This window comes from Zalophus californianus, chromosome 4 (assembly GCF_009762305.2).
Source record: "Zalophus californianus isolate mZalCal1 chromosome 4, mZalCal1.pri.v2, whole genome shotgun sequence".
NCBI lineage: Eukaryota > Metazoa > Chordata > Mammalia > Carnivora > Otariidae > Zalophus > Zalophus californianus.
The window spans coordinates 93,207,285-93,233,893 of NC_045598.1; the positions used below are offsets into that span (position 1 = coordinate 93,207,285).

The 26,609-nt window shown below is 42.7% G+C and overlaps 1 pseudogene; it reads right to left on the minus strand.

Annotated features, from left to right (window-relative positions):
* Positions 1-2,767: 2,767 nt before the first annotated feature.
* On the minus strand, positions 2,768-26,396 carry LOC113926423 (annotated as a pseudogene).
* Between the last annotated feature and the right edge of the window lie 213 nt (positions 26,397-26,609).

The following is a 26,609-nucleotide window of genomic DNA, read 5'->3' on the forward strand; positions in this document are numbered from 1 at the left end:
ACTCTTGATTTTGGTCATGATCTCAGGGTCATGGGATTGAGCCCTGTGTCGAGCTTTGCACTGGGCATGGAGCCTACTTAAGATTCTCTCTGTCCCTCTGCCCCTCCCTCTACCTCTCCCTCAAAACAATTTTAGTCTGGAAAATTTGGGAGCAAGGGTATGGAATAAAGAATTGAGGGATAAGAATCACTCAACAATATTTATTGAGCACCCACTAGTGCTAGCCACCATCTAGGTCCTGTAGACACAGAGGTCAACCCTGCTCTTGTGAAGTTAACATTTAAGTCAGGGGAAAATTCATTCAAAGAAGTTCTAATAATGTTGAACCTCAAAAAGAAGGGTCTTTACCCCTTAGCTTCCTGGATATTCACAGTCCCTTTCTACCAACAAGCTCCACAGATTCAGAGAGATTAGGAGGGAAAAGCAGAGTCAATCACAAAACTGGTGTTGTTACATAACCTTCCTTGGGGCATGGAGTGCTTACTTGTCCTTACATTTTATACAAGCAAGACAGACTATTCAAGTAACCATTCCATAGACAGAAAGATATGCCCCAAGGTGACTGTGTCTACTTATACTGAGAACTGGCTGGCAGTTGCCCTGCTAAAATTGTAAAATAAATACTCACAGTAATAACAGATAAAAGAAAATACATACTTCCTGTGTCACTAGACATCTCCATAACACATCTATCTCAAAAGGATTAGAGTGAAAATTTAAGAAGATAATGTGTCTAGCATGGTGCCTGGCATGAAGTCGGTATTACACACACACACTTCCTTCCTCAGCCACTATGAGAAGTTTACTGCCTCTGCCTCTGAGAGAGAATATAAATCAGGCTCCTAATCATTTCAGCACACCACCTCCTGCACATCTGGTATATACAGCATGTGAATCCCTCTTTAATCAACAACTCAGAAAAATGGCATTTCCGACCCTCATCAGAGAATTCAACCAGGAATTGATTGCAAAGCAGCTCTTGCCAAACGCTTGTGGGGGACAGCAGATATTTGAAAGAAACTGAGTAATGGATACATTATCTCCATGCATTCTCCTAAGCTTTTTCTCTGAATTAAGAAATCATCAGAACACTTATCTGGACTACATTATTGCAGTTTTTTATAAAACCCTTTAAATTAAAATGTGCTTCTCCTTTTTTTCACCCACTTTTTAGATAATTTATATTAAAAATATCTGCCTAGCATGGGACCTGGCCCACAGTAGGTCCTTCACAAGCATTTGAATATTCAAAGGATGAATCTGTTTGAACAAAATCTATGGTTCCCCCCAACTCTTCACTATAGCCAAAAGTGAAAATAACATCCGTTAGGATTTCCTTTTTATTCCTTTTCTATGTAGGGAACTGCTCTCCATCCTTCACATCTTGGCTGGATGTCACCTCCTTTCTGGTGCCTGCCCCCTTCCCAGGCAGGGCTCTAAGTTCTTTCTGCCCTGCCCCACCTCTATTAGAGCCCCTGCCTCAGGCTTTTGCAATTGTTTGCACTACTGTCTCCTTGCTGGACTGTGAGCCACTTCAGGACACAACTGTTCCTTTTTCATCACCACAGTGTAGGGCACAGGGCCTGGTCCACAGCAGGTTAATAAATGTTTGAATGTCAAAAGAATAAATAAAGCAGTTCAGTGCCCCTTATATACACACCAACTGAGCATTTCTTCCTTGAATTCAGTGACAGGAAAACTTGATGTTTTCAATACATTTTTATTGAGTTCCTGCTTTATGCAAAACACTTTCCTGATGTAACAGAGATCTCTGTTGTCCCTACTACTAAGGAGTCCTACATCAGCTGAGGGAGACAGACATATCTACAGGCATATTCAAGGCAATCTGGATTCAGTATTCTAATAGCAATACAGGGAAAATGCTCAGGGGAGCCTGGAGGTGAAAGAGATTAATTCCAAAATGAAGATAAAGGAGGCTTGTTGCTTGAAGTTGACTTTGAATGGACAGAATTTTAAAAGACAGATATGGGGATGAGAAACAGCTTTTACCTGTCTGTGCCTCTGAGGTTTCTGAGAGCATGAATTGTATTTTCTTTTTTTTAAAGATATTTATTTATTCATGAGAGACAGAGAGAGAGAGAGAGGCAGAGGGAGAAGCAGGCTCCCGATGTGGGACTCGATCCCAGGACTCTGGGATCGTTACCTGAGCCAAAGGCAGATGCTTAACCATCTGAGCCACCCAGGCGCCCGAACTGTATTTTCATCTTTGTATCCACAAATGCCTAGTATGGACCTGGCATATAGTAACTTTTACAATAGGTGCTTGTTGGAACACAGAGTTTATGAGTCTAATGGTAAATGAAAGACTGGAAAGGATGGTTGAAACCAAACTGGGAAGGACTCAGTTCTTTTTGTTGTGAGTAGCCAACCGTTTTTGAGTTGGGGAGGGATGCAACCAGATCAGATTATCTGTGAAGGATGAATTAGAGGGGAAAGAAATTGGAGGCCAGGAAAGCAGCTAGAGGATATTTAAAAGGTACAGGTGAGAATCAATGAAGATGTGAATTAAGCAGTGGAAGTGGAAGGGGTAAGGAAGGATGAGGATCTTCTGTTTTTTTGTTTTTTGTAAAATTTGTCTATTTCAATTTTTTTTTTACAATAGAATAAATAGTTCTCTCAATGATTGCAGACACGTAAAACTGCTTGGTAGTGTTCAGAAACATCACAGTAATGGCGGTTTTCCTGATTGGTGTACTGGGTGTACTGTCTTCAATAATCCTAAGGAGTTACTTGTATGAAACTGTTGTCAAAGCAGTAAGACTGCATTTATGCATCCATCATTTTCAGGACTGTTGGTGACCTGGGCATATTTTCCCCTAGTGACCTTGCCTCCTTGTGTTAACAACACGCAGCTCACTCACATTCACCTCAATGGCCAGACCTTTAGTAATAACACCCAAAGTTGTACATAGTGGGAATGAGAGATTCTTCTTGACACTAAGTATTGGCAGGCAAAGGTGGCTTCCAGTGCAGGATGTGTTGTGGGCCTTTTCGAAAAGTAAGTCCATTGGCCTAATGAATCTTTCATATTTAGGTGGTTTTTGAGTTAAGCCATTTCCAGTGTAGCCTACTTAGTAACCACCCTCTTCCACGCTTTCTTCTTTCTCTTTCCTGTTCAAATAACTTTGAACACTTCTGTTTCTCCCTGGGCATGAGCTCTTGGCGGAGGGACTTCCCATTTTCCCGCTATCTATTTTTATTTTTGTCAATCATATTGGAAAGCACTTTAGCGTGGACTGTCCCTCTCTCTACAGCAGATATGCAGGCACTACTCCTTGTGGAGTCTTTTCATCATTCTTTTGTTTGGGGGTTCTCTCTTCATGCATTTTTTTTAAGATTTTATCTATTTATTTGACAGAGAGAGAGCACAAGTAGGCAGAGCAGCAGGCAGAAGGAGAGGGAGAAGCAGGCTTTCCAGCTGAGCAGGGAGCCCGATGCAGGACTCAGGACTTGATCCCAGGACCCTGGGATCATGACCTGAGCTGAAGGCAGACACTTAATGATTGAGCCACCCAGGTGCCCCTCTCTTCATGCACCTTGATAATCTTTTTCATTTGTCTTTTCTCAGCATGGTGCTGTTTATGGCAGAGCTTAGCTTTTTGACCATCTTTTTTGCCTTCCTTGAACATTCATGAACCTCTCTGACCTTCTTTCTTTACCTTTTTCTCATGGTAATCAAAACAATATCCATAGCATTTATGGTGTAATTCAATATATTCATTTTGTGGCACGGTGACAGCCGCCAGGTGTAGGATGGGACGTGAAGAAGCTCTCAATTTTCAGGTGTCAGAGACCCAGGAGCTGACTCCATGCAACCTGCAACAGGAAAGGGCAGGATCTTCTGGTTTCAAATTGACATTTCTGCTTACTTTCTTTAAAAATATCACTGAAGCACTAAGAAGGACTAGAATAAAATATGCATTCCATCACTGGTAAAACTAGGAAAACATACATAATCCCAAGCCACAACATATAAATAAGACAAAAACTATATGGGATGTTGGGAATTGATTTAGCAGAGCAGAGAAAGCTTAAAACAAATAAACTTAAGTGTCTGTGGATGGGTATATTAGTGAGAAGCAATCCTATTCACTCTGAAGAACCCAGAAGAGATGAAAAGCCCACAGGTATCAGGTGCAAAAAAGGTGGACATGTGCTATAATTGAACAGGCTAATACACAGAACATCTGTAAAAGGATCAGTTCAAGCTCTAGGACCCAACCCTGCCCAGCCAGGTGACTACCCCTTTCTCACTTTGGTGGGAGAGAAGAGATTTATTCTTGAGAGCAATTGAACCCAGGGTCTTTGAGTTCAGAGACAGCAGGCTTGGCAGAGGGCTTGGGGGAGGTGGCCAACTGAAAAGGCAGGAAATACATGAAAGGCTACATCCTGAATAGTGAGGCACTCAGTCCCCTTCCCCTACCCCCAGAATACCAGCTTCCACACTTACACCCTCAGGAGAGGAGAATGGATTGTCCTCTGGAGAATCTCAATGGCCCTGGCAGAGGGGGTAGAGAAACACACACACACACACACACACACACACGTAATTTCCCCACTGAAAAAACATCCTGTCCATAGGTTGAACTCCAGTAGTCATCAAGCTTGCCCAATCACGGAAGACTTCCAATCAGTCTTCCAATCATTTTAGTCTTAAAACCGAACAGAAGCGGGGTGCCTAGGTGCCTCAGTTGGTTAAGCATTTGCCTTCAGTTCAGGTCATAATCCCAGGGTTCTGGGATTGAGCCCTATCAGGATCTCTGCTCAGTGGGGAGTCTCCTTCTTCCTCTCCCTCTGTGCTCTCTCTCTTTCTCTTACTCTCTCTCAAGTAAATAAATATAATCTTTAAAAAAATGAACAGAAGGTAAGGGTTCCTGGGTGGCTCAGTCTGTTAAGCATCTGACACTTGATTTCAGCTCAGGTCATGATCTCAGGGTCATAAGAGTGAGACCCACATCGGTCCCTGTGCCCAGAGGGAAGTCTACTTGAGATTCTTCCTCTTCCTCAGCCCCTCCCCCTGCTCTCTTTCTCTCAAATAAATAAATAAGTCTTCTAAAAAAATGAACAGAAGGAAAATGGTCTAGATTTTTGAGAAAGGCCTACAACATAAAAAACAGAAAAGAAAAAACTAAGAGAAGAAAACTAATTTTAAAGAAAGCAATAATTAGCATCCTCAGAGAAACAAGGATGCTATAAAAAAGGTACAATAAGAGAATAAGAAAAAGCTTTTGGAAATTAGCAATATAACTAAAATTAAAAATTCAAAAGAAGAATTGGAAGATTAAGTTGGAGAAATCCCACTGTAAGTAGAATACAGACAAAGATATGAATAATTATATGGAAAAGATAAGGAAATTGGAAGATTTTCCTCTGATAGCAAACCAGTTGAGGTCATAGAAATATGGAACAGATAAAATGGATAAAACAAAGAAATAATTTGATGATATTTTGGAAAACCCAAGTACCAAGGTATCTAGATTAAAAGTCCAAAAAGTGTTCCTGCCAAAACAAACCTTTTAAAAGGCTGCACCAAGACACATCCTCATGAAATTTCAGTATACCAAGGATAAAGAATTAATAGAAAAATGTTCCAGACCAAAAACAAACAAACAAACAAACAAACAAGAGGTTACATACAAAAAGTTTAGTAATTAACAGCTAGCTACCCTGGAAGCTAGAAGAGAAGGGAGAACTACATTCAGTATTATGAAGAAAAATTATTTCCTGTATTCTAGGAATATACTGTTAGTCAAACTATCATAATGTATGATGATAGGACAAAGATTTTTTATAATTACAAAAATCTCAACAAACCTAACTCCACTGTATCATGTCTAAAGAAACTGCTAGGCAATATGTTCTACCAAACAAGAGGAACCATGAGGTCCAAGAAAGGAAAGGAGTGAAGGGAATGCCCAGGTTAGTGGTAAAGGGAAGTCTCAGAATAAGAAGTGTGTAGCTGACCTGGACAGTAAACAGTTCATAGAACAGGGGCGCCTGGGCGGCTCAGTCATTAAGCGTCTGCCTTCGGCTCAGGTCATGATCCCATGGTCCTGGGATCGAGCCCCGCATCGGGCTCCCTGCTCGGCGGGAAGCCTGCTTCTCCCTCTCCCACTGCCCCTGCTTGTGTTCCCTCTCTCGCTGTGTCTCTGTCAAATAAATAAATAAAATCTTAAACACACACACACACACACACACACACACACACACACACACACACACACACACACAGTTCATAGAACAGGAAGACTTCAGACTCCAGGAGACAACTCTGTTGGAGGGATGCAGAGGAGGGATATAAATGATAGCAAACTGCATTTAAGAAGTTGTTGGAGGAAATGGGGAGATTAAGCCAGTCATCAATACATAAAATACTAAGAAAATGGGAAAAAAAGAAAGCAGCCATTAACCATGTGAGAAACTAAAGTTGAACAAGGAAGTGGGAAAAAAAAGAAGACAACTATTAACCATGTGAAAAAACAAAGTTGAACAAGGAAGCAGCCATTATAATAGCCAATATAATATGACTACTTGACACAGCAGTAAACAGCTTTCATGTGGTTCCAATAAGGTAGATATTGAATACTGATCAAAATGAAATTGTGATATAACTGTACAGATAAAAAGATAAAAGTGGAGAGGTCATATAGAGGGGTTGAAGGAGTTTGAGAGAGCTAAGTAATCATGCATTATCAGAGGACATCAATACATTATAACTGATATTGGAGAATCAAGAAAAAGCAGTACAATCTTATTTAGATTCATAAAAGTAAATACTAGTAGAAATGGCTAGAAGAATTGACTGGTTACAACTAGACTAGGCTACCATATATGGTGGTTGTGCATTTCACAACACAGAGTGTTTAAGTGTATCCCCAAAGTTGACTTTTGCACAACCTGCACGGCCTTATGCAGCAGTTCTGCCTCCTGGGGCCAGGACCAGCGCGGGGGCAGGCTGATGTGAGAAGGGGACTGCTCTATCCAGTTACAAACATGTTAACCCTATTTGCCTTTTAAAATTGTGTGTTTGATTTTTAAAAATCTAAAGTAGAAAGGACAGAGCTGTACATTAAACAGGTTAAATTTTAATCTGCCTAAATTAAATCTTAATACAAAAATTTAAATAAATTTAAAATTGTCTTCATAATAAAAAATAAAACAAAATGAAATGAAATAAAAAAGAGAGGCGAGTACAGATTTGAGACATACATCTTTAAAAGCTCATTGTGATTTGGCAGCCTCTGAAGGATAGACAGATGAAGAGGAGACAGTAAAGATTGTGGAGAATAATCAAATAGGGAGGAGAAAAAAGAAAGGAACTTAGTATCCTAGCCCTCAAAGAGTTACCAGAGGAGGTAATGGCCAACAGCGCCACATGCTGGTGAGGGGGAATTACAAGGTCTCTGAAATCAGAGGTCCTGGCCCTGAGTCTAACCCAGCTCCACCAACCTCCAAGTGGTTGTATCCTCACCTAAAAAAAGGTGATGACGATAATAACCTCACAGTACCCTTCTGCTGCTGCTTTCATGAAATACAGAGTGACAAGCTTGCTGGAGTAAGAAATCCTTTCCAGCACCCAGTTTTACATCTTGGCACTACCCTCTTCAAACTAATTGAAGTATTATCTGGGGGAAAGGGCTATTCTATTGAAAATTAATTTTATTTTCAAAGTTATATGAATTATTTCCAAGGCCCCTGGGAAGATATTTTTCTTTTAAATTTGACAGGTCAGGCTCTACTTCCTTGAAGTTGGGATTTCTGAGGCTCCTGGAAAATGCCATGGAAACTCTCCGACCCTGAGGACTAAGTATAAGGGACCAGGTAGGCAAACCAATTTCCTTCTCGCTGCAGGACTCCAGCTGCAAGATTAGCTTCCCCTCTCCTGGAACTAGACATAGAACAGGGGCATGCATGTGGTACTGTCTCAACTCAGTCTGGACCTGGCTTTCAGAGAAGACAGATTGGATCTTGAGCCTGGAGACATTGAGCCTAGAGCCTGAAACCAGGAAGGAGTGAGAAATATCTGGGAGGATGAAGAAGCTGGAGTGGAGGGCTGTTCCCAAATCACCAAAATCCCTATCTTCTTCTAGCTTCACAAAGGAGGCCCCCTTACCATGACCAGACCCTGTAAAACCACATGGGGCTGTTGAGGAAGCCCCAACCTGACTCTCTTCTGGCATCTGTCAGCCCCAAGGGAATGTCTTCTGCTTCACCTGCTGTTGGGCTTCATGGAATTCAAAAGCAGCATAAAAAAAAAAAAAAAAAGACAGTTTTACAGAGCATACCCTATGCCAGGTACTGTTTTCAGCACTTTCTTACTTTTAACTTTTGTACAGAGGAGGACAATGAGGCACAAAGAGGTTAAACAACTAGTCTGATACTACAGACAGGCCAAATATTAGAGGCAAGCCCCCAGGAACACTAGACTCTCTAGCATAGCCTCACGATCCTCAGCAACCAGTTGAGAAGCAGAGGTTCCTCCCCTCCTCAAAAACCTGCAATGATTCCCACTGACTTTTGGATAGAGTATCCAGGGTTCTTGGTATTCAAGGTTCTTCATAATGCCTTCCTACCTTTCTAATGTCAGCTACACTATCTAGCCACAAACCGATGTGCCTGCTACACGGAGCTTCTCACTCTTCTGAACTGCCCTGAATTCTCACACCTTTGGGCTTTGGCCATTCCTTCATCCTAAAGTGCAGAATAGTAGAGTGAGGGCAAATAGATGGGATTTGGAATTAAACTGATCTGTATCTGTTTAGTCTCTTTTCAGTTGTGGCAGAGATTGCTAGTTATCTTCTGGATATCCACTCTCCTTGTATCTAGAAATAACAGAATCTGATTTTTGATGGACACATTATTATCTTTTTTTTATTATGTTCAGTTAGCCAATATATAGTACATCATTAGTTTTTGATGGAGTGTTCAACGATTCATTACTTGCATATAACACCCAACACATTATAATCTAAGACTGTTTGATCATGTGACTTTTAGCCAATGATAGCTAGGTGAAAATGTTGTGTGGAGTTTCTGGAGGTTTTGTATATTGGAATAGTTGCGGTTTCTTCCCCTTTCCTCCATCCTGCTCCTTAGAGCACAGGTGTGATATCTGGAGCTCCAGCAGCCATCTTGCACCACAGAGATGAGGTCCACATACCAGGAATGCTGGGGCAGAGAGCCTAAAAAATCCTGGGTCTATTGGTCAGGGTCAGCCCTGAATTACCTGCCTTTGGACTTCTATCTCATTTAAGCTTCTATTTTTCAGATATTTGTTATTGGTAGTTAATCCTACCCTTAAGTAATATACTAGGTAGCAACACTTACCTTTCTGGGTCTAAACCTCTGCAGTGAAATGGAGAGAATTATACTTATACCACTTGGTAATGGTGGAAAATAAATGACCTAACATGAAAAAATGCTATATTTGCTGGCAGGCTGGGAGAGATATTTTTGGGAAGGGGAGCATTTCAGCATTGAGCAAGTCATGCCACAGCTGTTCCTACATACTTCCCTAAGCCAAGCCCCCTGAGTTATACTTCACCCAGTCATTGGGTGGCTTAATGCTTTAGTAAGGAGTCAGTGGACAGGTGACCTTTGGGGGCCATCCAAAATTTAAATAAAGCAAAAGTCTCTCTACATTTATTCTTGTCCATGTCTATGGACAATCCTGGTGGAATATGGCTCCCTTTCTTTAGATACCACTTGAAGACCATGCCAATTCTCCCTAGGAAATTTCCAGCCATCATAGATCTGCATATATAGCCTTTCCATCTCTCTTTCTTCTCCCCTGCTTCTCTCTCTCTTTGTCTTCTCTTTGTTCCTGTCTCTGCCTCTCTCTCTGCAGGACTAAGAGAGGGATGTAAGAGATAGCAAAGGAATGAAGCAGAGTGAGGATCTTAGGGATGGTGGGCTCAAGAATTTCTAAACAGGCTGAACTTGAACTGGTTAAACAGACCTCTTTGGGGTTTAGCCATAGTAGATCACTTGCTCTTTTTTTAGGGGGGTGGGGAAAGGGCAGAGAGAGAACCCCAGGCAGGCTCCACCACCAGCACGGAGCCTGATGTGGGGCTCGATCCCATAACCCTAAGACCATGACCTGAGCTGAAATCAAGAATCAGATAACCAGGCGCCCCCACTTGCTCTTTTTAAAGGTTCCAAGCACTTTCAAAATTCAATGTCTCATGTCAATTTCTTCCTTTGACTGAAGTGCCCCCTATTCCTGGTTTGCTTGACAAACTTCTGCTCTTTCCTTAAAGATTCAGCTTAAATGTCACCTTCTCTGAGAAGCATTTTTTGGCCCAGTTAGACAATAAACCATATGGAGGCAAGATTGGCATCTTGTCATGAAAGCAAGTAACCTTCTTAGCTATGTGTCTGAAGAGAAAGTTGCTCTAAGTTATCTAGAAGATGAGCCAAGGGAACATCTGTGGAGATGGTCACAATACCCCCATGCTAAAAAGAAGCAAGCTGGGGTCCAAATGAGCCACCAACTGAATGATCAAGGACTCAGTGCCATTGAGCATGGCCAATGATAATTTAACAGAGAGGAAAAAAAATAAAGCAGGTGTAACTCCAGCCCTAGCCTTAATCATTCTCAATAGGACATTCAGAGAACCTTTAACTTCGCTCAGTGAACTCTTCTTGAAGCATCCTTCAAGATAAACTGATTACAGTGGTCCCACCTTATCCGTGGGGCATAGATTCCAAGACCCCCAGAAGGTGCCTGAAACTGCAGGTGGTACTGAACCTTACATATACTATGCTTTGTCTTATACATACAAACCTATGATAAAGTATAATTTATGAATTAGGCACAGTAAAAGATTAACAACCAAATTAATAATAAAATAGAACAATTCTCACAATATACTGTGATAGAAGTCACATGAATGTGGTCTCTCTCCCATACTCATCCTTCTTTTTGTCCGTGATAATGTGAGATGATAAAATGCCTGCATGATGAGATGAAGTGAGCAGAGTGACGTAGGTGCTGTGACACAGTTAGGCTACCACTGACCTGACCACAGGCAGGAGGATCATCTGCTTAACCACAGATAAGGGGGAACTCCTGCAAAACCTACGTGCCTCGGGAACTGAAGAACTAGCTTGCTGCGTGTGGTTGTTAAGTAGTTGCAGTTAAATGCTAGAGGATTGCTGCCAAAACTAGTGACTTTTGCTGTAACACAGGTGACCTTCTTTTAGTCTGTAATTAGATGTTAGAGATAATCATCTAGGAAGGGTATGCCTAACTCATGATATTAATGCCATTTAAAATGTTTTAATTGTGGTAAAATCTGCATAACATAAAATGTGCCTCCTTCACCATTTCTAAGTGTTCACTGCAGTAGTATTAAGTACATTCATGCTGTTGTGCAAACATCACCGCTATCCATTTCCAGAACTCTTTTTATCTTTCGAACCTGAAATCTGTACCCATTAAGAAATAACCTCCCAGCCCCTGGCAACCACCATTCTACTTTTTGTCTCAGAATTTGATCACCTGGTACCACAGACAAATGGTGTCAAGCACAGTGTTTGTCCTTTTGAGACTGGCTTATTGTACTTCACATAATGTCCTCAAGGTTCATCAATATTGTAGCATGTATCAGAATTCCCTTCCTTAAGGCTGAATAAGGTTCCCTCATCTGTATAGACCACATTTTGTTTATCCGTTCATCCTTTGATGGACACGTGGGTTGCTTCCAAGTTTTAACTTATTGTGAATAATGCTGTTAAGAACATGGTGTACAGTAACTCTTTGAGAAACTGCTTTCAATTTTTCTGGATATACACTGAGAAGTGGAATCTCTAGATCATATGGTAATTCTAACTTTAGTTTCTTGAAGAACCGTCATACTGTTTTCTATAATGTCTGCACCATTTTACATTCCCACCAACATGGCACAGGGCTCCGGTTTCTTCAAATCCTCCCCAACACTGGTTATTCTCCCTCCCTCCTTCCCTCCTTCTCGTCCTTCCCTTTCTTTCATTTTAATAACAGTCATCCTAATGAGTATAAGGTGATATCATTTTGATTTGAATTTCCCAGGAACTAGTGATGTTGAGTATCTTTTTGCCATTTTAACAGAAGAAAGCATTATCTTTACATTCTCTTTTTTGTAATAAGGATGTGTGAGTAATCACACCAGTGTTATCAAATCACTGGCATGCAATTTTTTTTTAAAGTCCAAACACATCCCTGTTTATCTCACTCCACTTGGATGATGCTATTAGATCCATCAAAATCACATCTAACTCCTCCAACTCTTAGAGCAGTGAAAGGCTTGTTTTGCACAAGCATCAATAACCAGGGGTCAATGTCAAGATCATGTAACTTTTCTCATAACCAATTCCTGTTCATGGAGGCCCACTTAGATGCTCTTCTATGGCTTTGAGTTTTTTTAGGCAATGAGAAGTCTAACATAAATTCATTTGAAAAATTCCTGGGTGGCCTTTTCTGATTTCTGCTTTACATGTTTTTTTCCCTGTCAAGCAAGGCACCAGGAGGGTAAGTCCTATATTTGCTAGAACAGAGTGTGAATAAAATCATTTTAAGGTAATCGCAATCCATTCAGAGCAGATGAGAGGAGAAACCTTTCCTCTGAGGCATCCAAGGTTTAAAAGATTCTTTGGTAGTAATAGCTGAAATGGAGATAGGAAAAACTTAGTGCATTTATGCCAGTCCCCTGACCTCCCCAGCATAATCATAAGCACAGATGGGCTCCAGGGAAGCTATGCAAAGGTAAGTGAGGGGTAACATGTACACTTTTTACTCAGGCCACAGCAAAAAAGGGCTAATCACAACATAGAATATACACTAGAGATAGAAATATAAGTTCCCCTGAGATGTATTCCGTGAACTACCATTTAGTACCACCGTTTCTCAAGGAAAGTCAGTTTGGCAAGGATTTTTTTTTTAATTTAGATTAATAAATCTATCTCTGAAAGAACTGTCTAGAGGAATCCTTGCATTCTCTAAAATCTTGAAACAAGGGCTCACTGGAGGCCCTGCCAATCCTGGTGTTTAGGTCTCTAGAGATGTTATTTGAGCCTGGAGGAAAAAAAATACATATTATCAGCAAGAGAAGACTGTTTGAAGAGACAGGGCAGTGTGGACAGGAAGACAGAGTGTCTTCATCCTCTCAGGGAAATGAATCAAGGCCAGATGAAAGGAATTCCGTTCACCATGTTGCAGAGCAAAGCTTGACTGAGATAAGGATGGCCCATCCATTATAACGGCTATCAAAATCACCCCCACACACTTTTTCTTGACAGTCACAAAAATAAATGGCCCACACCCATAGAAAAAGGGTATTCTAAATGAAAAGTGCCTGTAGGCATGTTAGTTTGTGGGGAACAAAGGGTTGACCTTTTATTTTTTTTAAAGATTTATTTATTTATTTTAGAGGGGGGGATTGAAGAGGAGCAGAGGCAGAGGGAGAGAGAGAGAATCTTGATCAGACATCCTGCTGAGCATGGAGCCTGACATGGGGCTCGATCCTACAACCCTGAGATCATGACCCTGAGATCATGACCTGAGCCAAAATCAACTGACTGAGGCATCTAGGTGCCCCCAAAGGGCTGACCTTTTAAAGTATGCTTTATAGCAATGTCCACAATAGCCAAACTATGGAAAGAGCCTAGATGCCCATCAACAGATGAATGGATAAAGAAGATGTGGTATATATATACAATGGAATATTATGCAGCCATCAAAAAATGAAATCTTGCCATTTGCAATGATGTACATGGAACAAGAGGGTATTATGCTAAGCAAAATAAGTCAATCAGAGAAAAACAAGTATCATATGATCTCACTGATATGAGGAATTTGAGAAATAAGACAGAGGATGATAGGGGAAAGGAGGGAAAAATGAAATAAGACAAAACCAGAGAGGGAGACAAACCATAAGAGACTCAATGTCAGGAAACAACCTGAGGGTTCCTGGAGTGGAGGGGAGTGGGAGGGATGGGGTGGCTGGGTGATGGACATTGGGGAGGGTATGTGCTATGGTGAGCGCTGTGAATTGGGTAAGACTGATGAATCACAGACCTGTACCCCTGAAACAAATAATACATGATATATTAATAAAAAAAACATGATTTAGACTATATTCTGGATCCACAGAGGGGTCCATACACTAAAAATAGCATATAGCATCTGCCCTTTTAAGTATATAAAGTATATAAAAATATAGCATCTGCCCTCTTAAGTATCCTTTGAGTGGTTCTGATTGCTTTACTCTGCTTGCGCATTTAAAATCCTCCAGAAAAGGACTTTAAAACCCTCAGAAAACCTATTATACCAGAGTGCTTCCCATAGGACCTCAACTGGCCATGTTGCAAATAAGGACTTTAGTTAATAAGGAACAAGACAGACACAGACAGACAGGCAGACAGACAGACAGACAGACACGCACACACAGGCTACCACCACTACCCCTAGCTTTCTCATAGAATAGCATAGTACAGGGGATGGGGGATCTACAGGACTAATACTCAGGAGTCAGAGCTGGGATTGGCATCCTGACTGCACTGCCTCCTAGCTGTGTCTTTGGGCATGTTACTGAAACTCTCTAAACTTCAATTCTGTCATCTGTAAAATGGCAATAGAAATATCCTATGTCAACTAATGTGCTTATGAGGATTAAATGTGATTATTCATATAAAGTGCTTAGAACCAGGGCTGGTGGTACATGCTAAATGTTTAATAACTGTTATCTGTTATGATCATTATGAATTTTATTATTATATGATTTACCACTTCCTTCCAGTAAGTTATCATGGCCTACCTCTGCCTGGCCCCATTCCTTTGGTCTAAGGTAGAGTGGGTCCAACCAGTTCCTGGAAATGGGGTATCTTCAGGGTGTCCAGATGAGGTCACCTGCCCTGAGGTAAGACTTACTGGGGACTCAGCCAAGGAAAAAAATCCTCAGGAGCCCCCTAAAGTGAGATGGTAATTCCACAGCTGGGAAGTGTCACTCCCTGAAACTATGCGGTGGCCCCTCAGTCAGCCTGTGCAGTAATCACCTAAGACCAGAGGAGATTTACAATGAAGCTACGAAACTTAGCTCTGGGGCCCCTCACCTACATGAGACCCTTCCAAGACCCTGGGAAAGGCCTGCTAATTTTATAATAATCATTTTTTTAAATTATTTTTCTGAAAGAGATCCCCCAAATTATATAATCTTTATGTCCTACTGAACTGAATCCATTCCTACATAGGACTAGTTAAGGGAAGAAAACACATTTTTTAGAGGTCCTATAAATGGATTCAACACAACCCTTATAAAAGCCATTTATAAGGAGTTGGTGTATTGTCATTTTGGCCTAAGCCTATGGTTCTCCACTTTGGAGGGGTGCTGTAAACCTGTTAGAGTGATCAGGTTTGCTTTCTCAAGTGACCCACACTTGGTGGGAAGAGGCTTCTCAAGTTTTCTCTCCAGATAATTTTAATACACTGACAAATTGGCTGACCAGCTCTAGACTGGATTATAGGGGTCCTACCTCCTAGGATATGATTTGTTTTCTCTTGAGAACCTGCATGGATGCTGTAGTGTACACTCAGATCCGCCCTCCACCCCTGGGACTGTCACCTGTTGAGAGCACATACCAAGCCCCCCCTCCCCTCACCCCGCCCCCCAGTGTTTCCCTCGACAGAAGAAACTTCCCACCCAAGATTACCCCTCTGGGTGCATGCAGGTTTCTAGTGAATGAAGGTCCAGTCTCCAGACTCAACTGCCTCCCAGTTCAACTTCTCTCTCTCTCCCCCCTGTCCTGCTTCCTTCACTTCTTAACAAATACTGTTCCTAACTGTCCTCCCCCATAAACCTCCTGACTGCAAATCTCTGCCTCAAAGTCTATTTCCTGGGGAAACTGACCCATGACAGACCTCAATTGCACTTGCCTCCCCTGTGCCCTTCCCAACACCCCTTAGGCTGCATCCTAGAAGAGAGCATGTACAGCTATAAGAAATAAGATCAAGTTGTGACAGATACAGCACAGATCTATGAAGTCAGCCATATGAATCCCTAGGTAAAACAGATTAAATGATAGAAATAAAAAGGACTACATGGAGATGGTTTTAAACTCAACTAAACTAAAGAAGAAGCTTAGAGATGAAAGAAACACATGTTAGACTGGATGAGATAGACAAGGTTCAAAATAAAAGATAAAAGCCTAGAGGCTGAGATTCTTCAAAAGTAAAAAGAAATGAGAGATTAAGATTTCAAATGAGAAGCTAAAAACTCAGGATATGAAAAGCTCAAAACACACACAGATGAGACTTGCTGATTAGGAATAATATTCAAGAGCTAAAAGGTAAAAGAAAGAAAGAGAATTTAAGATGGTTTAAAAATAAAAGCACCTCCTCAAAAGGTTAAACATAGTAGTACCATATGGTCCAGCAATTCCACTCCCAAGCATAGACCCCAAAGAACTGAAAGCAGGGTCGCAAACAGATACTTTGTACACCCAAGTTTGCAAGAGCAGTATTCACAGTAGCCCCCCAGTGGAAACAACACAACTGTGGATAAACAGAATGTGGTATGTGTGTACAGTCACCAAAGGACATACTGTATGACTCTGGTTACAGGAGGTACCCAGGGTAGTTAAATTCACAGAGTCAGAAAGCCGAATGGTCGTTACAGGGGCTGGAGGGAGAAGGCATGGGGAGCTGTCTAATGGTAGGGTTTTGGTTTGGAATGGTAAAAGAAAGTTTTTGAGATGGACAGTGATGATGGTTGCACAATAATGTGAATGTTGTACTTAACACCACTGAATTATATACTTAAAAATTATTAAAATGGGAAGTCTTGTGTATATTTTGCCACAATAAAAAAGTCCCCCCCCAAATTAAAGCAAAAAGTTTATAAATCAGAGAAACTTGTAGTTAGCCAAAAGGAAGAGAGAGAGAGAGATCCTGGCCAAGGGGGCAAGCGCTGGCTCAGAGCGGAGCTCGGTGAGAGCAGCAGGTGCAGCGCCCTTCACAGAGGAGGTGGGGTGCCACGCAATACCCTTGCTCTCACCCCACGTCACAGTCATGTTCCAGACATGAGTCTGGGTCTTCCAGCAACACGGAACATGCAACCCGCTGGAAACTTCGAGGGCAGTCACTATAATCCACGTTGAGAAGAGGAAGTGAGCCTGAGAGCAAGGAGAAACTCCTCAGAACAGAAATGGGGAGGGGAGCATCAAAGCCAAGATGGATCCTTGGGACTCACCCACTTATTTTCACCAGCACTTTTGGGGGCAGGGGCTATTTTAAGCTGTGTCTGAAGGAAGTCTTTCCTATGGGTTGGAAGGGAAGTCTTGGCAGCTGTCCCTGGGGTTTCCTGACAATCGTCCCCTCTTTCCTGACATTCTTCCAAGCCTGTAGTTACAGCACAGAGACTCTGTCTCACCGGGCGACTTAGGCTATGAAAATACTCCCAAGGAGGAAGCTGCTTTTCCAGGTATGGAGGAAGTTGAAAGGCAAATGTGACCTGGATTGTACCTGCTTCTGCTCCCGTATGAACAGCTGCCAAGAATTCCCACCCAGCTGCGGCCAATGCCAGTGTTTCTCCTCATCCCTCAGAACTCCAGATTTTCCAGGAATGCATCCTAAAGTAATTCCATTTATGATGTTCCCTGAAGATTCAGTCATGTATTTGCTCATTTGGCTATTCTTTCATTCTACAAATATCTATTCCAGAAGTATAAAAATTAAGTGCCTCATATGTGACACTATGCTAGGGTTGTGGTAGGAATCTTCATGGCATTGATTTTAGCACAAATACTGCCATTTTAGAGGAGAGGCTATAAGCCTAGAATTTGCTTTATCTGATATGCTTTATCTGATATCTTATATGATAGCTACTAGATACATGTGGCTATTTCGATTTAAATTAAGACTAAAAAGTCAGCTTCTGAGTTGTATGAGTCACATTTCAATTTGTCAATAGACTCATGACTATTGACTACCATAGTGGACAGTGCAGATCTAGAACATTTCCAAGGATTTTGTTGGGCCATGGTGGTCTAAGGAGTTGGGTGAATTGCTGCAGCTCACACAGCCATTCAATAGTTCAAATCCAACTCTGTGAACAGACATAATTTTCCACTTACATTTTTGCCAAAATAAAAATGAGACAGAATTATTCTAGTTCTAAACACCAAAATATTTGGAACAGAACAAAAATAGAGATGGCTATATAAGTATATTTTTTAAAGGTATCCAGGTAGCTAACTTCAGTTAGAGTAACATAACCAGGTGTCTGACTAAACGTTTTCATTCATACAAGTCCTTAAAAACATTGAAAGCATGGCTTCAATGATTACAAGGGGCTGTTGAAGGCCATGCCCCTGTTTTGATTATGGAAGCACTGTTCTGATCAGGATAGAAACAGACTATGCAGACCCATTTCTGATGGAGCCAGGCAGATCCATAGGCCACTGGGTCTTTGGGGAGAACTTCTGTAGAGGGCAGGAACAGAAGTTTGAGACATGCCTCCAGCATCTGGACAAGTTTCTTAATTTCTCTGAGAATCAGAATCCTTATCTCTGAAATGAGTGTAATACTACCAACCTGGCAAGGCCATTCTGAAGATCAAATGGGATGATCTATGTGAAAGTGCCTCAAACACTTTAAAGCATTAAGCAGATATCCTTGTTAAAATGCCATTCCTGTCACCTTGGGGCTGGACACACCCACCTCCCTTCTTGCTGCTGCATAATTAAATCCTACCACACCATTTCTCAGACTTTGTGGGTGATGTTTCCATCTGTGCAGGGTTTGATGCATGGCCCTGACAACAGAAGTAGAAAAGCCCCATCTTGTATTATTATTAGTGTTGTTATTTCTGAGTATCGAAAGCCACAGTGTCGGCAAACAAAATAACCAATCAGCTGAAATTACTTCCAAAGGCCAGATGACTTTAGCTTAGCACTGTCTCTGACTAACCATCTGAGCCAGCTGGGGAAAGATTGGATTATCCTTTTCCTTATTATGGCTACCGATTTGTTCCTACAGTTGGGGGCCAAGCTGAGATGTGGTCATGCTAATTGGCCAGTTTTCCTGAAGGAAGATTCTTTGAGTAGAGATGCGGCCATGCCATCAGACATGAACAGAAATATGTACACTAGTGACAAGTGCCCGTAACTCTATGCAATGGATTATTCTGACGGGCATGAAAGGATGTGTCAGAGAACAGAATGGTAGTGTGGCCCCCACATTTTTCACACAGAGGACAGCTTTTATTATTTGTCACCTTTGGAGTCTGTGTTATATCAAGGATATTCACAATAACAACAACCACCACTTCTTTGTACTGAGCACTTACAATGTGCCCTTCAAGTACATAATCTCATTTAATTTTATAGAATAACCCAAAGAGATAGAAACTATCATTATTCACATTTTTACAGATTAATAAACCAAGTCTTTGAAATCATGGTCTTCCTTCAAAAGTGCATTGATTAGACACTTGTACATTTGCTCAGTTAAAAAAGAGAACAAAACTGGAGATGTGTTACTGTCTAACAAAACTTCTGATTGTCTCAAAATACCCAGTGTTGCCAGTTGATACAATTCTAGTCAAAGCAGAAACATCTGAAGTTGCGGTTAGCTTATAAATCTTTATGGTAGGTAAACATACAATTTCAATCAAGCTTTTTGAAATAATGAAAAGCCCCTGTGAGACCATCTAGAAGTTTGTGTTCGCTGGGCCAAGGACCACTGGGACCCTAAAAGGATGACTGATCTGACCAAAATTCATCATCAGAATCCCCTTGTATCAACATGAAAGGCTGCAAAACCCTTAAAAATATTTTTTCCAGTTTGAAAGCAAATCTGTTAAGTCTTTGGACTGAATTATATATTAGACAATGCTCTCTAATGTTAATTAGAGCTCACTGAAGGCAAGTATTGGCATCAGCAAGAACAATTACAGGGCTCTGTCTTGGGTCCCGTCCTCTGCTCTGTTTACCCTAATTCCATGACATCCTCAGGATTTGAATTCTATCTATGGGCTGATGGCTCCCAAATACATCTCTCTCTCCAGTCCTGACATCTTCCCCAAGCTCTAGATGGCTTGGCACTACGTAGCAGGTATCTCAAGTTAACAAGTCAAAACAGAGCTCTTGATCTCGTCCTGGCCCCAAATCTGCTCCTTTGTCATCTTCCCTACTTCAACAAATGGTAGCACCCTCCAACAAGAAACTCAAGTCAACTGAGTCTACCCTTTCCCTGTCACATCCAATCCCATCACCTCTATTTCCAAAATACATCCCACAAGTGTGTCCTCTCTCCCAGCTTCCCTCCTTGTGCTCTAAACCAGGCCAACGTCATCTCCCTGGACTGCCCCAAGAACTTCCTGTTGTCTATGCTTCCTCTCCAGAAGACGTCAAATCAGTGGGCAACAGATAGCCACTTGGTTTTTGCCTTCAAATTAAAAATGGGAGGAAGCGAACAGAAAGGACAGAAGGAAGGGTCTAAAGTAGACTTAAATATAAAAATAATTTCTTACCGAAATAGTGAATTCTTGTGTGTGTTGGGGGGGTGGTATTGACTGGGAAAAAGTATGAGGGAAGCTTCTGGGCTGCTAGAAATGTTCTATATCTTGATCTGGGTGGTGGTTATGTGGGTGCACACATACGTGCATATGTTATACCTCAGTTTTTAAAAGTTTTAAAAAAAAGAAATAAAAAGGAAAGAACTTCTTGCCAAGATTCTAAAGACAGTTTGGCAGCACATAAAGGGATGTTGTGGAATCTACTTTCCTGGCTTGCTTTCAGAATGGGATGGAGTCCTAGCTGCCTGGGGGTGTTCAGTGTCTAGAATTAAAGAGATGTAATCAGAAATCACATTTGTTCCGCTTAATTCTACCCTTGGCCCTGCGCTAGGTGCATCATGATGAATATTTAATGTGTCACTTAGCATTTTGTCACAGAAGAGTATTTAAGGACAAAATGAATAATTAATATGCTGAGTGGAGAGTTGTTTGAGAGTATCTAGAGTATCCTCACTGTGGAACCAAGTCACCATGGGGTCCAAAGCCATCTGCTTGTCAGGCCTTTCCTGGATATGCCCAAATGCTACCGTATCCCTTGGCCTCAGAAATGAGCCAGCCCAAAGCAAACCAGGCTCTGGTGAGAAAAGAATGTCTCAGCAATGTGCATTTATAGAGGAACCCAGCAACATAGTCTGTGCCACCCCAAAGAAGCCAAGTTGACTAATGGTTTTCCCTTTCTGTGCCTATTGGCCAATGATGGGACATACTGATCAACCATCTGGCTTGCAGCTGAGTAGACGTGACCGTGACCGAGTTCCGTGGTCATCTGCAGGCAGGTGCTGCACTTGCCAGTTTATTGGGGTGGGTGTGCAGGAGAAGACGCATGAATACAGCAGTTACAGCAGGCACTCCCCAGTTCAAAGCCCTTGCTGAAGCCTCTGCTTCCCAGGTGTCTGACTTTGGGCAAGTTTCTGAATCTCTCTGTGTGTAAAATACCATAGGCAACAGAACCAATCTCATGGGACTCTTGTAATGATTTTGGAGGTTAATACATGTAATTAAAACAGTCCTGGCATATGACATGATTTTTACAGCTATGGAAACTATGAGACAGGTAAAGTTAAATAATCTTCTTGTAGGAATAGGTCACAATCTCAAGTCCATCTGACCCCAATCCTGTGTTCTTAACCACTACTCTCTGCTTCCTCTATGAGGCATGATTCCTGATAGAGGCATGCTGGGCAGCAGGAGGCAGGGGCAGGTTGACCCTCTGTCTGTGGGGAAGGGAGCAAGGCCTCCTGGCACTTATCATCGCACATTATGCGATTCAGGTTTGAGGGCATATGAATGCCATCTGGAGACCTGAATTCTTATCCAGGCCCTGTCACCTCCCAGCTGTGTAACCTCGAGCAGATCGCTCACCTCCTGGCCTCAATCTCGTCACCTGTGCAGTGGGAAGTTGCCCCCACTTCACAATCCTCTGACCCTGACGTTCCAGCGTCCAGACTCCCCATAAGCAGCCCTGCCCATAGCAGGTACTCTGGTCCAGGAGGTGGTTATGTTGGGGGTGCAAGAGGCTGAGGGCTACTGCTGTGTGGGTATGTTTGAAGGCACCTCAAATGACAAATGTGTCTGGGCAAATTTCTCCTGTCCTTGCCAACATTGATTTTTCCAAATGTGGGATTGATGCATTGCTGAGATGGAGAGAGGAAGAGTACATGGTGTTCTTTCCTGAAACCACAGAGGGCAGGCCCTTGCAGAGCCGTCTGCCTCAGTAGCCTGCCTTTGTGACTCTCCCCGGGGCATCTACAGCACAGTGCTGTCACCGTTGTCCAGAGGGCCGATGGGGTTTGGGGTGGGGGGGCGATGTGGACGGAAGAATTAGAAAGCACTGTTTTCTCTGGCCTCTGGAACCCCAAGTCAGTCCCTCTCAGGACCTCAGCTTCCTAATCTATCAAAGAAGACAATCCTATCTGTGACTAGCTTAGAGTATTAGAAGGTACATGGAAGCTCCTTGCACATTGTCAACTTCAGGAGGTGGGTGTGGTCTTCCTTTCCATGGGAAGTTCCCAGTGCTGGACAGAAACCATTTACAAATCCCTCCAGCCTTTGGAATGAAGACTAAAAGCATCGGTTTCTCGGGAATATAGTTCTGCCATGGTGGCAAGAGTATCTAAGAGCATAGCCATGACTTTCTACTTAACATCCAAAGCGGGGTCTGGGTGAGGAGCATGTAAATCTATACTAAAGACTGAACCCAGCAGGAGAGACAGTGTGATGAAGACCAGAGCACTGTGCTTGGTGTTGGCTGGGCAAAGATAAGCTGATGGTCCAGAGGGAAGGCAAATTGGTTGCACAAGGGCGGTGTATGGTGGAGGCCGTGCAGGTGCCATGGGTGCATAGAACAAGGACGTCTGACCCAGGTGAGGTGGTGGTGTGCAGAAAGCAGGGGTTCTTCCTGGAGAAGATGATGTCCAAGGTGACACTTGAAGGGTCAATAGGGGTAAGAGGGAAAGTAGATGTTTTAAGAAAAGGAATTCAAAGTAGTTGCCATTGCATGTATCAAGGACACAAAAGAATGGCGGTCTCAGGGGTGCCTGGTGGTTCAGTTGCTTAAGCTTCTTGATTTTGGCTCAGGTCACGATCTCAGGGTCGTGAGATTGAAATGCTCCAGGCTGGGCGTGGAGTCTGCTTAAGATTCTCTCTCCCTTTCTCTCTTAAAAAAAAAAAAAAAAAAAAAAAGCTGCATCAAGGAAGACAAGTAGTTGGGAATGGCTGGAGTGTAGAATCCTACCATGGGGGGGTGTGGGGGAAGGAGAGAGAAGGGAGCACCAAGAGAAGCAAGGGAGCAGAACAGAACTTTCTTCTGACTTCCAATATAAAATACTGTAAATTCCATGGCAATCAGTGAGGGTGAGTGATTTGTCCAAGACTGTGTTGGAAAAAAATGACCCAGAAGCATGTTGGAGGCGAAGTGGGCACGCAAACACTGCTAAAATGGCTAAAACACTGCTCCCCAGACTATCTGCTGGAGATTTTGCCATGAGACATTGCGAAAGGTGATTATCACAAGAGGAGCTGCTTAGCAGGTGAATAATATATTGAATATGAGGCATTTGCAGAACAGTCAACAATATTCCAGATGTGCCACATTTCCTGTGTCAGAAGGAACTATACTCCAGAGACAGGAAATGTGTGTGTGTGTGTGTGTGTGTGTGTGTGTGTGTGTGCGCGCGCGTGCGCGCGCGCCTCTGCGCGCACAGGCCTAGGAGACAAAAGCACAAAATCAGTCTAATCTGACATTTCACACTCTTGCCGTGACCTTGGCAGATAACCTTTATTCAGCCAATTAAGATTCTTCATTCTTCACTCATACTTCCTTGGGCTTGAGCCCATTATTTAGAAATGGGACAGGAAAATGCCAGATTAAACAAAACAAAACAAAACAAAACAAAACAAAACAAAACAAAACAAAACAAAAAGCACTCCTCTCCCCAGCAATACTGCCCTGCAGGAGGAATTGTCATTGTCAAATGTGAGAAAGGAAAACCCAGAGCAGCTTAGTAATTCCCCCCAGAAGAAAGCAGCGAGGCAAGGGGAAGCTGAGGCTGGAACCCCGCTCCCTGTGTCTTGTCCCAAGACACGCTGCCCTGCGCCTGCCCGGGGTGATGTTTGTTTTACACCGCTATGCCAGAGGTGATGGGGAAACAGAAAGTTATATCCCGTGTGGGACCACCCTGGACTTTTCTGTGCGGCCATGGGTAACCCCATCTATTAAATCCCTACAGAGGGGCTGGGGTACAAAGACTTCTGTCGCCTTCCACCCCAAACCCCATCCCGACCTTTGTTTTCATGATCAACGTGACCTAAAATGTCAAGTGGGGAGGATCAGGGACATGGGGGCTGTTGTTTTAGGAATTATGCCACTTTATCCCGGCTAATCAGGGACTGCTCACATGTACTGCAACGAAATCTGCCAACTAGAGCCAAGACTCAGAAGTGTATGTTGTGAGACTGCAGCAGCAACAGAGAGGAGCCAACCAGCCCCTCATTTTGATTTGCCTTCCATTCCCTTCATCCTCATTACCCAGAGGGCCCAGGAGTGAGTCCCTGGCCCAAGAGGCCTGTGCAGGTGCAATGTTTGTAATCATAGAGTGATCTCCAAGATCCTGGGCCAGCTGCAGGAAAACCAAATTGGGAAGAGCTGCAACCAGGCATTCTGGAGGATTCTCCCACTCCCGCTTGGCGGGGGCTTATTGGTTGCTGACCTTAGATATCCTGTGGTGGCGCTCTGCCCTCTAGTGGTGAATCTGTGGAAATGATCATGTCTCGTTGACAGCCTCATTCCCAGAGCATCGGTGACTTGAGCCCCAAAACTGAGCTGGCTTCTCTTGAAAGCCTTCAGAAAAGGGCCCTCTTTCCACTGGCTTCCTGCAGACAGGCAAGACAGAAGAAGCACGCAGGGGGATAGCGAGGAAAAAGTGGGCACCTGGTCACACAGCTCTACTGTTCTATAAACAATGGCGGGCTTTCTATAAAGAAGTAGTCTCCCTAATCCCTGTGGTGCCACAGTGGGACAGTGAATGTCCCTAACTAATGGTGTTAATATGTTTTTTTTTCTACCTCCCCTTATTTCTCTTGGCCCTTAGGTTTCTCCTGTTTGCCAAGACAGTGTCAAAGAAAGCTATTGGTGGATTGGAAGAACATGATCATTAGCCACACTTGCGGGAGGAATTCCACTCCAGGTTGATCAGGTAGATTCCATGCTATGTTGACCCTCTTTATAGTGAATAAAAACCATTAAGAGCAAAGTCTTCCATAGTGCTTACTTGCTCTGTCCAGGCAATTTTTTTAGGCTACTGTCCTGTGTTTACACATTTAATACTCACAACACCTTATAAGGTAGGTGGGGTTTTACTCCCATGTTACAGATGAGGACACAGGCTCAGAGAGGTTAAATAAATTGTCAGGTAGAAGCAGCAGAGCTGGAGTTCAAACCTAGACCATCTCTTAATTCTCCTGCTATCCTGCTTTCATTACTCATCATAACTCAAACTAGGAGATCAGTGGAGGCCGAGAGCCTGGATGCACAGAAGTAATTAGAGCTAGAGGCTGGGAACGCCTGAGGCAACAGCAGGATTCCTGGATCCCACCAAGGGAAAAAGTCAAGGCTGGGTTATCTCTCTGAAGCAGACATTGCAACAAAGTGTTATCTGAGCTGGACGTCCCTGAGGGTCGTCTCCAAATGAGACTGAAATCAGTGGCTTCCACAAGATGAATCAAGGGTTGACAAATATTAACTTAGAAACTGTTAAGCTCCTGGGGTGCCTGGGTGGCTCGGTTGGTTAAGTGTCTGCCTTTGGCCCAGGTCATGATCCCAGGGTCCTGGGATCCAGCCCCGCGTTAGGCTCCCTGCTCGGAGGGGAGCCTGCTTCTCCTTCTCCTCCCCACTTGTGCTCTCTCTCTCTAAAATAAATAAAATCTTTCAAAAAAAAAAAAAAGAAACTGTTAAGCTCCTTGGGTATAGGAATCTTTTAATAATGACCAGTGTCTAGCAGTGCTTTGCACTTGGCAGATACATCGTTCATGTTCTCAGGACTAATATTTAATGAATAATTACAATAGGAGTGCCTGGGTGGCTCAGTCAGTTGAGCGTCCAACTCTTGATTTTTGCTCAGGTCATGATCTCATGGGTCATGGGATCGGGCCCTGCTCAGCGGGGTGTCTGCTTGAGATTCTCTCTCCCTCTCCTTCTGCCCTTCCTCCTGATCTCTCTGTCAAACAAATAAACAAAATCTTAAAAAATAAATAAATAAAAAATAAACACTTACAATATGCCCGGTAGCCTTTTAAGGGCTTTACAGGGATGATCTCCTGTAACATTTGCTACATCCTTATGCAATATCCTCATTATCATTGCCATTCTCATTTCACAGGTAAGGAAACTGAAGCATTGAAGGTTAAGTAATTTTCCTACGGTTGGTCACCCAGAGGATGAAGTGAGGCTTTTAACCCAGGTAATGGGTCTCCAGTGTCTGGTCCCCTAACCACCATGCTTGCTGTCTTTCTGGGTTAGAAGGAAGAGAAGAATTCAGA